The sequence below is a fragment of the Pan paniscus genome, chromosome 4 (assembly GCF_029289425.2).
Source record: "Pan paniscus chromosome 4, NHGRI_mPanPan1-v2.0_pri, whole genome shotgun sequence".
Lineage (NCBI taxonomy): Eukaryota > Metazoa > Chordata > Mammalia > Primates > Hominidae > Pan > Pan paniscus.
In genome coordinates, this window is record NC_073253.2 from 125,077,948 (window position 1) to 125,091,721 (window position 13,774).

Sequence of the window (13,774 nt, forward strand, 5' to 3'; positions counted from 1 at the left end):
TTTAACCTAAATTGGGGTGAGAACACCTAGCTCCACCAGTTCTTAAGTTATAATAATTTAGTTTCAACAATAATCTTCCCCAGGTTTTTGTATACCGCCCCCCCCCCGCCCCCGCCAAGAAAAGGTATCTTTTGTATTTTTGCTTTGTTTTTGTATATTAGGTGAGTGTGTGGGAGGCCTAAAAGCAAATGGTATATTAAATTTTCTTTCAAAAAAAATTCCAACTGTACATACTTTTTAAAAGTGCTCCTCCCAGACTCAACAGGAGGATTAAAGTTTTTTTAACATAATCCATTAATATTCATATTCATTAACATATTCATGTTAATCCGTATTCAATATGGATTAACATAATCCATATTCATGCTGCTGTCACCTAGTGGAGAGTTTAGTGAGTGGAAAACAGAAAAGGGAGCGTCCTGGATACATTTCTCCAGAGTGCACTACTGCCATCTGGTGGTGATATTTACTAGGCCTGCCCTCAGCTCATGAAAAAGCATTTTACCAAAGGGATATGCCTCTGTAATTACAATCAGTGTGATGGCATGACTCACAGCTCCTGCAACCACTAATTTTGATACCCTCTCATCTTTCAAGAAAAGAAATATGATTGGCCTTGAGTCATACTGACACTTGAAGGCAGAGCTGTAACCCTCAGCATCAACTCTTGACTCTGAGACACATCTTATGCTAAAGCTAAAAGCTAGAGGAATGCCTGGAAATTGCCCCATTTCTAATCTCTTCAAATGGGTTAAAGTTTTAGGAATATTAAACAACTTACTGCTTGTTTCAGAGTTGGTATGATCGCCTGAATTTCTACATTTGTAGCTCTCTGTATTGAGGGTGTCTTTAAATATTATTTTTTAGTAATTTTTTACTAAAATTAAATTTTAATAATGTTGAATTATTAAATGGCATCTGTACCCATTGCTTAACACAGGTCTTAAGTTCTCCCCTCATATAATTGAATAAATATAATTTTATTATATCTGAGAAATAATTTTTAAAACTGTAATTAGGGCCCTTAAATCTCAACACCTCTGGATTTCTACTTCCAAACCCACAGAGTCTAAGAGAATATACACTTTAGAGGAAAGACAACTTTTTTGGTTTCTTCCAAATAATCACTTAGTCCAGGCTCTTGCCTAACGTAAGGTGAGAATATTCGACCAAAGTGAACGACTTCAGAAACCGAACCCAGATTTCTACCAGAGCAGTTGTGCTTTCATTTTATAGACACTGTAACTCATGTACCTCATCCAGTTTCCCTCGTTTTGCAGACTGTAGGAAAGGGAGTGGATAGGACTTCCTTGTGTGTATTTTGAGCCCTTCCCGCATTCCTGGCTCCATTTTATAATCTGCCCTTTCCTGCCTCTTACTTTCTGCCTTAAATACACGGTGCTCTGTCTTTCCTCAATGCCTTATACTTACTGAAAAGATGCAGAGTACATAGAACTATATGGACTATATAAATAATTGTGTGTCTGTATTTAAAATATATGCATATATACATAAATAAAATCTAAATGCAAAAGCTCTGTCTCCCAGGCTGGAGTTCAGTGGCAGGATCTCAGCTCACTGCAAGCTCCGCCTCCCGGGTTCACGCCATTCTCCTGCCTCAGCCTTCCGTGTAGCTAGGACTACAGGCGCCCGCCACCACGCCCGGCTAATTTTTTGTGTTTTTAGTAGAGACAGGGTTTCACCTTGTTAGCCAGGATGGTCTCAATCTCCTGACCTCGTGATCCACCCCCCTCGGCCTCCCAAAGTGCTGGGATTACGGGCGTGAGCCACCGCGCCTGGCCAAAAGGCGCTCTTTCAAAATAAAAAATTGAAATAAATATTGTATCTTTTAAATAAAGAAAGTCTTTTTTCAGTATAAAATATTCTCTGACTAGATTTCTTTAGCAAGAAGGAAAAAGATTCAAGGCTTACACAGTTTTGCTTATCCTGTACGCCGTTTTTAAGTTCCTGACAAAGAAAAGGTAGTAATTCTTCTTATGCTAATTAAACTGGTGGGTTTTTCTCAGCTATGAAATAAGCGCTAAAATCTCTCACATTAGAATTAGTTTCAAAGTTGGGAAATATTGTTTAGATAATTATTTGAATAATAAAACAATGGTTAGGCCAGATTCAAAAGTATATCAGTAAATATAAATGAAACAGCAGTTAACTAAGTTTCTTTCTTAAAAATACATTATTATAAAGGCTGAAACATTTCTAATCAATACTTAATAGAATAATTTTATTGTTCCTGCTGCAAAAGTTTTCTTTTTTTTTAATATAATGATCAGAAACCACTTTCACGAATTGCAAACCCAGGAAAAAAGTTTTATTTTGTTTATCATGAACATATAAATGTACAGCTTTTACAGCTGTTTTCCAAGTTATTCAGGAAGATTCTTGACAAAGACTCTGTCCTTGATCTAATGCTAGTTAAGCTCCCCCGAGTGTCTCTCTGACTAGGCTCTGGATCTTGGGTTGTGTCCATGGTTGGCTTATTCCACTTTTGGCAAAAATCTTGCTAAGTCAGTTTACGGTAAATCTGACTACCCTCTATACGATATCTTATCACCCTGGCCTTCCTTCAGTAAAAATCCTGTTAGGTCAGTTTAGCAAAATATTACCCTACTCTTAGTAATATTCCATCCATCAAAGCCTGACTGTTCTCCTTAGCTACAAGTCTCCACTTTTCCTTATCATATTCAGAGTGGAGACTGATCTCTCTCCTCTACTATAAAACCCTATTGCAGAAGCCTCCCTTGAATAAAGTCTTCTTCACTGCCTATAACATATGTCGTAAACAATTTTTCCTTTAACAAGTCCAGTGGATGCCCATGGACAGCAGTGTCCCATACGGCCCTATGCCTGCTGCCCACCCACCTGAACATTTCCATCCTGGCCTTATTAAGAATTCAACAGAAATAGTTGTATCTTCTACACTGCATAATTTTTAAAACCCTACCCCTTCTACAAGCTCATTTCATCTCAACTATAATCTTGAGAGATAAGTGTAAAAGCCGTATTTTACAAGAAGAGATTGAGGCTCAGGGACATCAAAAGACTTGTCAGAATCAAATTGCAATGAGAGCTTAGATCTACTAAACCTATTCTGACTATTCTTTCTGCTAAAGTTTTTATTTTCTCATGGCTGTAGTGGGGGCTTGATATGGTCCAGCTGTTGATGAAGACAACGGAAGTGCGTCTCCTCTCCTTCGACCCATAGCTATACGTACACTCAGCCCCAGTCTCCAAGTGAGTACAAAAAGACCCTGCTTTAACAAGGGCAAACACAGTTATGCTCAGAATCCCAGTAAATCTGAAAGCCATATGCTTGTACCATTTTGTAATTTAGGCTTGTGGGGCTTCTTTATAAGGTAAAATATTAAGTGATAGACTCTATGATTAAGAATATATATGAGTTAATTACTATTTCTTAGTAAGTGTTATGGATAGAATGTCTTTCCCTTATGACAATGTTCCAGAGTACAGGATCTGATTTCTCTAACTTTGCCTTAGATTATCCCTAAATTAGATGTCAGTCCCAGGAAGCTCCAATGCCTCTGTGTCAGGAAGGAGTTTGGCTTCAGAGGAGCTGACATCAAACCCACACTGAAGAACCTCACCTCCGGGAAACCTGCAGGTCTGCGTCAGAGGTTTGGTGGGATGAATCCCTCATTCACTCTCCAATGTGCTGCCATGTAAGGCACCTAGTCATAGTTTGGCAACAGAATTTGCTCCCAGGATTTTCTCATCTTTGTAGACTATGCCTTTAAAATGCACCTTTCTTTAGTGTACACTGGCCAGACACCGAGTTTCATCTTGTTCACCATGATAAAGAGCAGAAGGGAAAAGATCTTTTATTTCCCTATAGCTTGGAGTTACTCTCTCACCACCAGAGGGCAGGTGTGTACCAGGATGCCAAACCACAGCTTGCCTATTTTGAGGGCGGTATTTCAGTTATGTCAATATACGGATATCTTGACAAATGAGTGAAGAACTTCCAAAGGAATACAAGTGATTAATTGTGCTGATTAAGCCCTAGGGTAGGGAGCAGGAGAGCCTGCCGGGATCACTGAGTGTGCATCAGCACAGAAAAGTGACAGTAATTGGGATCCCATGCTGAGAAGGCTTCAGATCAAGGAAGTTCAAGCTGGGCACACGGACCTCGTTAACCAAATCTTCTATGGTGTCTTTACTCAAGTTGTGGTTCATGCTTATTAAAAAATGCAGACTCTCAGGGCAGCTGCATCAGAATCGTCATGTTTAACAAGCTCCCTGGGTGATTCTTTCTCTCTTAAGTTTGAAACAGGATCTTGAGAGTGTCAGCAACTCAGCAAACTCTTTCAAAGCTAAGGTTCAGGTTGGGGAAACCCACAAGCATTCTGGATTTTGTTGTGAACTTTTAAAAGCCCCGTCCAGGCGCCCATGAATGTAAGGCCTACTTGGTGGCACTTCCCTGTGGAACAAACAGGCAGATGTACAGATACAAATCATCTCTTTGTCTTGGCTCTTTCCTCGGCCTTTACACACTCCTCAGGAATACAAGTTTCATGAGCAATTTAACCCTCAAGATGTATACAAACGGATTTTTATTTAACAGATAAATTATACTTTAAAGTTGAGCTGGAATTCGTACTCATTTTAAATGGAATCTTAGAAATATGATCAAGAGACAGCCTCAGCCATCAGGGATCATGCAATAATGACTTCTTGTGCATCAGTAGGAATTTCGTGTGAATCAGGGGCAGAACTCCAGCCATATATTGTCCCTAAAGATGGTTTCTAGGACACAAAGCCACTCCTTCTGATTCTAAATTTATGTAACAGGTTTGAATTCTATAGATACCAACTTGAGTGCAAAGAAATAGAACTCTTGTCCTGTCTCCAGAAATATAGTATTGGGGCTAAATTTAGTGCAATCAGTCTTTTATCAGAATTACTAATTCAGTCAAAATTTGATTCAAATTTTAATTCAGCTTCCTACTTCTTCCTCTGGAAGTTATGCAAGTCTAGAGAGGAGAAGTCCATTCATTCGTGGCAGGGAGGGTGAGATTCTGTCTACTTTCATTATTTTGTGGCACAGTGCTGGATGGTGCTGGCTCCCACAGGTGACACAGTCATCACCAGTACAGTGTGCAGGAGATACCAACCAGCATCTCACTTATAAAGGTCCACATACATCACAGTAATGTGCATCTCCTTGATCTATGACTTGTTTTTGGCCAGGTAGCCTCTGGCCATGATCATCAGCTCATGCTCCAAGTTACTTTCCACAGCTTACCATGGAGCCTTGGGAAGAGTACAGACCTCTTCATTGCCACTCCCCAGCCACAGGGAATCTCAGGTAGAGCTGGGCCCTCCTTTCGTCAAAATGTATCATTTCTGTTTTTTCCCCAAGCCTCATGGTATATGGTATCTCGGAGGTTTCTACTCTTAAACTGCATCCCAAACATGGCAAATCTGTTTTCACATCTCTCAGAAATGCCACATTTTTCAAGGGACATATTTATATTTTCTTCCTTTCCCTTCTTCACCTACCCCAGGGAGGAAGTACAAATTCCTCTCTTCATCCGAAACAGCATTCCCAGGTCAGCTATGTCTTCCTGGAGCTCAAATTTTTAACATCCTTCCAAGGAAAGAAGGGAAATCAGTTTGATCTCTTATACCCTACTTGAGTCGGTCCTGTTTTGTGATAAGAGCAGCATCGTTGCTCATTTAGACTGTCAGTCCTTGCTGTCCACGGAGGTCTTCACATTCGTCAATGCAGTTTGAGTTAGAAGTCAGATGGGAATATGGCTACAGGTATCTTCAGGAAAGAGAAAGGAAATAGTGTTAATAGTTGGTTATTCTTTCCTATTTTGCCTCGCCATACATGCTTGTGCCCAGAGAGAGTGAGTCACGACACAATCTTAATCTCCTTTATCTATTTCGGTACATTCTCAGAGGCTATCCACAGAATATGATTAATGTTACTATCTTCACCCAGACAATAAGAGAGTTCTGGGATTTCCCTGGAGTGCTGGGACCCCTTGTGGGAAACACTAAGTAAAATGTATTTGACAAGAGGCAAATGGAGAAAAGACTAGCTGGAGCCAAGAGCTGGTGTGGTTTCAGTGTGTGCATACAAAGGGAAGCATAAAGAATATTTTTTGTTGGGCAGTGATAGAATTGCTCTGTATCCTGATTCTGGTTGAAGATGCATTAATCTATAAATTTTTTAAAATTCGTAGAACTATGCACCAAAAAGTCACTTTTACTGGATGTTGCTTATCTATCTGTCTATCTATCTATCTTTCCGTGGAAGTTTCCATATTAAATAGCTTCTACAGGTAGGCTTAAATGAGCTGCCATTTACAAAGAAAACAAAAATTGAAGCTACATTAGGATTCTGTTTTTTGTATTTATTTTCTGAAGTAGCATGGTTCTACCACATACAAATAAATTTGTAAAGCAAATATTCCAGTATATTTTCAAAAATTTTATAAAATATTAATAAAAATGATCTCATGGTGTTTCATTTATAGATTTGTTAATCTTTCCATTATTATACACATATAATATTTTGGGAACCGTTTCAATTTAATTCAATATTTTAAAGTAATTATGGTTTCCATTATCTTTTCTTTTAAAATAATCTAAAGTTACATCATGTGTATGCATTATATGTGCTTGCTAAATCTTTATAGCTTACTTATACTTGACACTCAGAAACAGAATTCTATGTCTTCATATCCTCTCCTTTAGAGAGCACAAAATGTAAAAGCAGAGACATTCTTACTAAACTCCTAGAATAAACACTTCTGGAATTGTGTGTTAATATAGTTTTAGTAAAGCTAACAGAAATAGTAAATGTGGTCTCTGACTTGAGTTTTCAGCTTTTTTTTGTTGGATTAGAAGAGAACAGAAATTTTGAGGATTTTTCATAACTATATAAAGGAAGGAAAAATTTTAAAAAGACCTAAAAATTAAAAAACATGGCAAAAATCCAGAATCAAGTAATATAACACACTTGATAACACAAAAGAATCTTGTAGCAGGGGTAACAACAAATAACATATAAGCATATTTTTAAAATTAAGAAGACATAATCCAGAACAAAAGTCAAAATTCATATACCTATGTAACACCATCTATGTTTTGTTTCTTCAATAACTAAAATCCAAGATCACAAATATTTTCAAAATACTAGCTCTTATTTCCCTAGTGACCTACTATCTAGTAGTTATCCCCACTATTCCTGGCTAATTATCTATTAGCTACTTAACAACCTATTACTACTACAAGAACCTACTACTACTATTGCTGCTGCTATTTTACAAAAACTGCAATTACTTTTTCACCCACCTAATACAACTACTACTACTCCTGCCACCTAGCTAACTGCTCTCTCCTTGGCTAGCTACTAGGGAGAATAAAAAGGATTTTCACCCCGCAGTGCTCAAGTACATATGTCTAATGAAAATGGATAACACCCATGAAGCTAAAAGGCAAAAGATAGTATGTCATAAATGCACTGCAGTTGCCACTGATTACATGTACTATAGCAGGCCGAAGGTGAATGAAATAAGCCTTTGCTGATTGCAGGATTAGGAAACTTTCAGAGGATGTGTGTTTTAAGGGGCCCAGCACAGTGGCTCACTCCTGTAATCCCAGCACTTTGGGAGGCTGAGGCAGGTGGGTCATCTGAGGTCAGGAGTTTGAGACTAGCCTGACCAACATTGTGAAACCCCGTCTCTACTAAAAATACAAAATTAGCCATGCGTGGTGGCGGGCACATGTAATCCCAGCTACTAGGGAGGCTGAGATAGGAGAATCACTTGAACCCAGGAGGTGGAGGTTGCAGTGAGCCAAGACTGCGCCATTGCGCTCCAGCCTGGGCAACAAGAGCAAAACTCCATTTCAAAAAAAAAAGAATAGTATAATCAAAGGCACAGAGGACAGAGGTAGGTAAGCCACAGGTTCAGGAAATGATATGCAAGAAGGACATGACTTTGTTTCTTATTTCACGCAGAAAATAAAAGCAAATGAGAATAATTCATATGCTTTCACTACACCCATATATTCTGCTTACTTCTTTTAAATTGATGAATGCTCTCTTTTTAAACCTGAAGTTCACTGGATCCTGTTGCATCTGTTCACTAAATCCCTTTCTCTCCCCTCGAGGACTTGCCTTCTGCAATTGACACTGACCCTTCTCTTTCTTGCACTGACAAAATATTTTCCTCTACCAGGTCATTCCTATCAACAGATAAACATGTTAAAATATATTCCATCTTTAAAAACCAGCCAACAAAAACAAAAACAAACACCAACTTCATTGTCCCTATATTCCTCTCCAGCTATTGCCTCATTTCTCCATTCTTTTTACAGCAAACTTGAAATAATTGTCAAAATCACTCTCAGCCTTCTCTCCTCTCCTCTCATTTTTTGTTGAACCCACTCCATTCATGCTTCTGTCTCCACCACTCTTCTAAAATTGCCCTTGTCAAAATTACTGAAGATTTCCACATTGCCAAACTCAATGATCATTGTCAGTTCTCAATTACTGTTTGTCAAAAGCATTTGCTGGGGTGGTCCTTTTAAAAACATATCCTTTACTTGGCCTCCCTCCTGACACTGACTGGCTATTCCTTATTCTTCTTTGATGGATCCTCATCAATTTATTATCCTCTAAATGTAGAGTGCCCCAGAGCTCTGTCCTCAGCTTCTCATTTACTCTTATTTCTGTAGTAATCTTATACAACATCATGATTTTAAATTCCAATCACTGATAATTCCAAAGGCATATCCCAATTCCTGACCTATCATCTAAACTCCAGACCTGTACATCCAACTAGCATATTTCACAGAGGTCTACTCTAATCAGTCTGTGTGAAATAGTCTACCTCACTCCATCCTACTCCAGATGTACTTCTCTACTTACCATAATGGATTTTCTCCACAGAACCTATCACTGCCAAACAAATTATTCATTTTTTTGTTTCCTATCATGCTACCCATAACTTCTTCATTCCCCCTTCACATACCACCACCGTTAGAATGAATGAACCATAGGAGCAAGGAATTCTTTGGTTTTATTGACTATGGTAGCCCCAGTATTCAAATAAATCAACAAACGTTTAGCTAGACTAAGCAAGAAGAGAGAAAGGCCAAATAAATAAAATGCAGATGAAAAAGGAAACATTACAATCGATACCACAGATATACAAAAATGATTGGAGATTATTATGAACAACTATATGCCAACAAATTGGGAAAACCAGAAGAAATGGATAAGTTCCAGGACACATAGAGCCTAGTAAGATTAAGCCACGAAGGAGGAGAGTGGGGGTTGGTTACTGAGCACAAAAAAAATAGGAAAAATGAGTAAGACCTGGTATTTGATAGCACAACAGGGTGAATATAGTCAATAAGAATTTAATCATACATTTTTAAAAAACTAAAATAGTATAATTGGATTGTTTGTAACACAGAGCATAAATGCTTGAGGGGATGAATACCCCATTTTACATGATGTGATTATTACACAATCCATGCTTGTGTGAAAACATTTTATGTATCCCATAAACATATGCACCTACTATGTGACTACAAAATTTTTTTTAAAAAATTTAAAAAGGGTTAAACCATGAAGAAACAGAAAACCTGAACAGACTGAAAACTAGTAACAAGATTAAAGCCAAAAATAAATAAATAAATAAAAGCCCAAGATCTGATGGATTTAATGCTGAATTATATCAAACATTCAAAAAAGAACTAATACCAATTCTACTTAAGCTATTTTTAAAAATTGAAGAGAAGGGAACACTTCCAAATTATTATGTGGGGGCCAGCATTACCCTGATACCAAAATGAGATGAGGACACAATAAAAAAATAGAAAACTCCAGGCCTCATAAACATAAATGCAAACGCCCTCAGTAAAATACTAGCAAACCAAATACAACACATTAAAAAGATCATTCTCCATTATTGGGTCGGATTCATCTCAGGGATATAAGAGGATAGTTCCACATATGCAAATCAAACAATGTGATACTTCATATCAACAAAATAAAAGGACAAAAACCATATAATCATTTCAATAGATGTTGAAATAGCATTTGATAAAATTCAACATCTCCTCATGATAAAAACTCTCAACCAATTGGGTATGAAAGGGATATGTGTCAGCACAATAAGCACCCATATAAGACAAGTCCACAGCTAATATCATACTAAATGGGGAAATACTGAAGTTCTTTCCAATAAAATCTGTGATTCTCAAAATCACAGGCAACAAAAGCAAAAGTAGACAAATCTGATTACATCAAGCTAAAGAGCTTCTGCATAGTAAAGGAAGCAATCAACAAAGTGAAGACACAAAGTGAAGAAACAAGTCAGAGATGCCACTTTTATCACTTCTTTTCAACATAATACTGGTCGTCCTAGCTAGAGTAATTAGGCAAGAGAAAGAAGTAAAGGGCATCCAAATACAAATACAAGAAGTCAAATCAACCCCATTTAAAACAGCTTGAAAAAAAAACCCTAAACCTAAAATAGCTAGGAATAAATTATGCCAAAGAACTCAAAGATTTCTATAAGGAAAACTATAAAACACTAATGAAAGAATGTGAAGAAATCTCAAGAAAATGGAAAGCTATTCTATGTTCATGATTGAAAAAATTAATATTATTAAAATGTCTATAGTGCCCAAAGTGATCTACAGATTGAATGCAATCTGTACCAAAATACCAAAGACATTATTCACAGAAATAGAAAAAGCAATCCTTAAATGCGTATAGAACCATAAAAGACTCCCAAAATCCAAAGCAATCCTGAGCAAAACCCAGAAGGCATCACACTACTTTATTTCAAATTACAGTAGAAAGCTATGATAATCAAAGCAGCATGGCACTTGCATAAAAACAGACACATAGACCAATGGAATGGAAGAGAAACCCTAGGAATAAATCCACACACTTAGAGCCAACTCATTTTTTACAAAGATGGCAAGAACATACACTGGGGAAAGGATAGTCTGTTTAATAAATGATGCTGGGAAAACTGGATACCTACAGGCAGAAGAATGAAACTAGATTACTATCTTTCACCATATACAAAAATACATTCAAAATTGATTAAAAACTTAAATATAAATAGACCTGAAAATTTGAAATTACTTAAAGAAAACATTGGGGAAATGCTACAGGACATCAGTTTGAGCAAAGATTTTTTTGGTAATACCTCAAAATCACAGGTGACAAAAACAAAAACAGACAAATGGGACTACATCAAACCAAAGAACTTCTACCTGGCAAAGGGAGCATTTAACAAAGAGAAGAGATAACCTGAAGCATGGGAAAAATATTTGTAAACTCTCCATCTGCCAAGAGATTAATAAGCAGAATATATAAGGAACTCAAACAATTCAATAGCAAAAAAGCAAATGCCATGATTTAAAAATGGTCAAAAGAGCTGAATAGTTATTTCTCAAAAAGACATACAAATGGCCAACAGGTATATGAAAAAAGGCTCAACATCATTAATGATTAGGAAAATGCAAATCAAAACCACAATGAGCTATCATCTCACCCCAATTAGAATGGCTATTATGAAAAAGATAAAAAATAACAAATGCTGATGAGGAGGCAGAAAAAGGTACCTTGTTGGAGAGAATGTAAAGTAGTACCCTGTTTGATGGGAATATAAAGTAGTAGAGTTAGTATGGAAAACAATATGGAGGGTCCTCAAAAAAACTAAAAATATAACTACCTTATAATCTTGCAATTCCACTGTTGGGTTTATATCCAAAAGAAAGGAAATCCGCATATCAAAGAGATATCTGCATTCTCATGTTTATTTCATTACTATTCACAATAGCCAAGATATAGAATCAGCTTAAGTGTCCATCAGTGGATGCATGGATAAAAAATGTGGTACACATACACAATAGAATATTATTCAGCCATATAAAATCATAAAATTTTACTCTTTGAAGCAACATGGATGGAACTGGAGGCCATTATTTGAAGTGAAATACACCAGGCACACAATAACAAATATCACATGTTCTTACTCATAAGTGGAAGCTAAAAAAGTGGATCTCACAGAAGTAGAGAGTATAAATGCTGGTTACCAGAGGCTGAGAAGGGAAGTGGGGAGAAAACAATAAAAAGATATTTGTTAAGTGATACAAAACATAGTTAGATAGAAAAAGTAAGTTCTTGTATTTGATAGCACAGTAGGGAAACTATTGTTAACATTAATTTTTTGTATATTTCAAAACAACTAGAAGAGATTCATAAAGTTCCCAACACAAAGGAAAGATAAATGTTCGAAGGGACAAATAAACAAATTACTCTAATGTGAACATTACATATTGTATACAAGTATCAAAATATCCCATATACCTCCAAAATAAGTAAACTGTTATATACCAATACAAATGTTTAAAAAATATAAGGCTCACATACTACAAGAGATTGCAAATGATGGTCACAGATGTGTTTTAATTGTCTTAAAATACAAAATTGTAATTAAAATTTTGACAAAGTTATCAACACATAAACTTTGGAATTTTATATAAATATTTGGGTTTATGATTTCTACTGAAAAATTAGAAATTGCTTATTTTAGTTTACATGTAGTACATGCTAGGCACTGTTGTAATTGCTTGTGATAGTTTTATATGTCAACTTGCCTTGAGCACCGGATGTCCAGATATCTAGTTAAACATTATTTTTGAGTGTGTCTGTGAGTTTGTTTCCAGAAGAGATTAGCATTTGAATCTGTAGACTGAGTAAAGCATATTGGCCACCGCAATATGGGAGGGCATCATCCAACCCATTCAGAGCCTGAACAGAAAAGACAAAAAAAAAAAAAAAAAAAAAGTGGAAGAAGGGAGGAGTCAGCTTCTGTCTGTCTTATTGTTTGAACTGGGTCATTGATCTTCTCCTGCCCTTAGAGGTTCCTTTCTCAGGCCTTCAGATGAAGACTAGAATCTACACCATCAACTATCCCCAGATCTTAGGCCCTCAAAATCAACCAGTGACCTTCCTGGGTCTTCAGCTGGCAGATGGCAGATCATAAGACTTCTCAGCCTTGATCACTGTGGGAGCCAATACTTTACAATAAATCTATTTATATATGCATCCTATTGGTTCTGTTTTTTGGAGAAACCTTACTAATACACTGCAATTATTACAAATAATTACCACATTTACTCATTAAACATCTCTATGATGAATTACTAGTACTGTAGCACAGAAGGGTTAAGGGCTTTCCTAAAGTCTTCTATCTAGTAACTTTGGCGGTGGGACTCAAACTCAAATAATGTAATTTTCTGGTTCAGGCCTTTATCACTATCTTCTCTGAACCAGCATTCCTGAGAGGCTACAACACCTAGAGCTCAGTGCCAGCCTCCCTATGTAGCTGGAGCAAGCACTCTGCAGTGTGCCAAAGATGCTTCTCTCTTTTACCTCACCTGCTTTAACCCTACTGACATTCACCAGAATCTGTAATCCTTGTCAGACTGAAATGTCATACTTGAATCAATGATCATTTGAATGTCCATTTACATATAATCACTAAATTGGGTCCTAAATTTGTTAAAAGGCAAGTAAAATATAATCCTTGTTTATTCATGAGTACAGTCATATTGAATATAGCTTATATAGAGTTGACGTTATTCATCAAAAGAGTAGTACAAACCAAATGAGACACTGCAATAAATTTCAGAGTTCAACAGAAAGAAAAATTTTATAAATACTCACCAGCCATGGGGACAGGGGATT

The 13,774-nt window shown here is 36.8% G+C and overlaps 1 long non-coding RNA gene across 1 annotated transcript in view; it reads right to left on the reverse strand.

The window, feature by feature from the left end:
• Positions 1–5,425: 5,425 nt before the first annotated feature.
• The window catches only part of LOC117980374 (uncharacterized), a 132,708-nt gene continuing 124,359 nt past the window's right edge, over positions 5,426–13,774 (reverse strand). The window contains exon 3 of the long non-coding RNA XR_004671647.2: positions 5,426–5,806. This is a non-coding gene — a long non-coding RNA (uncharacterized LOC117980374). The remainder of the gene's footprint in view (positions 5,807–13,774) is intronic.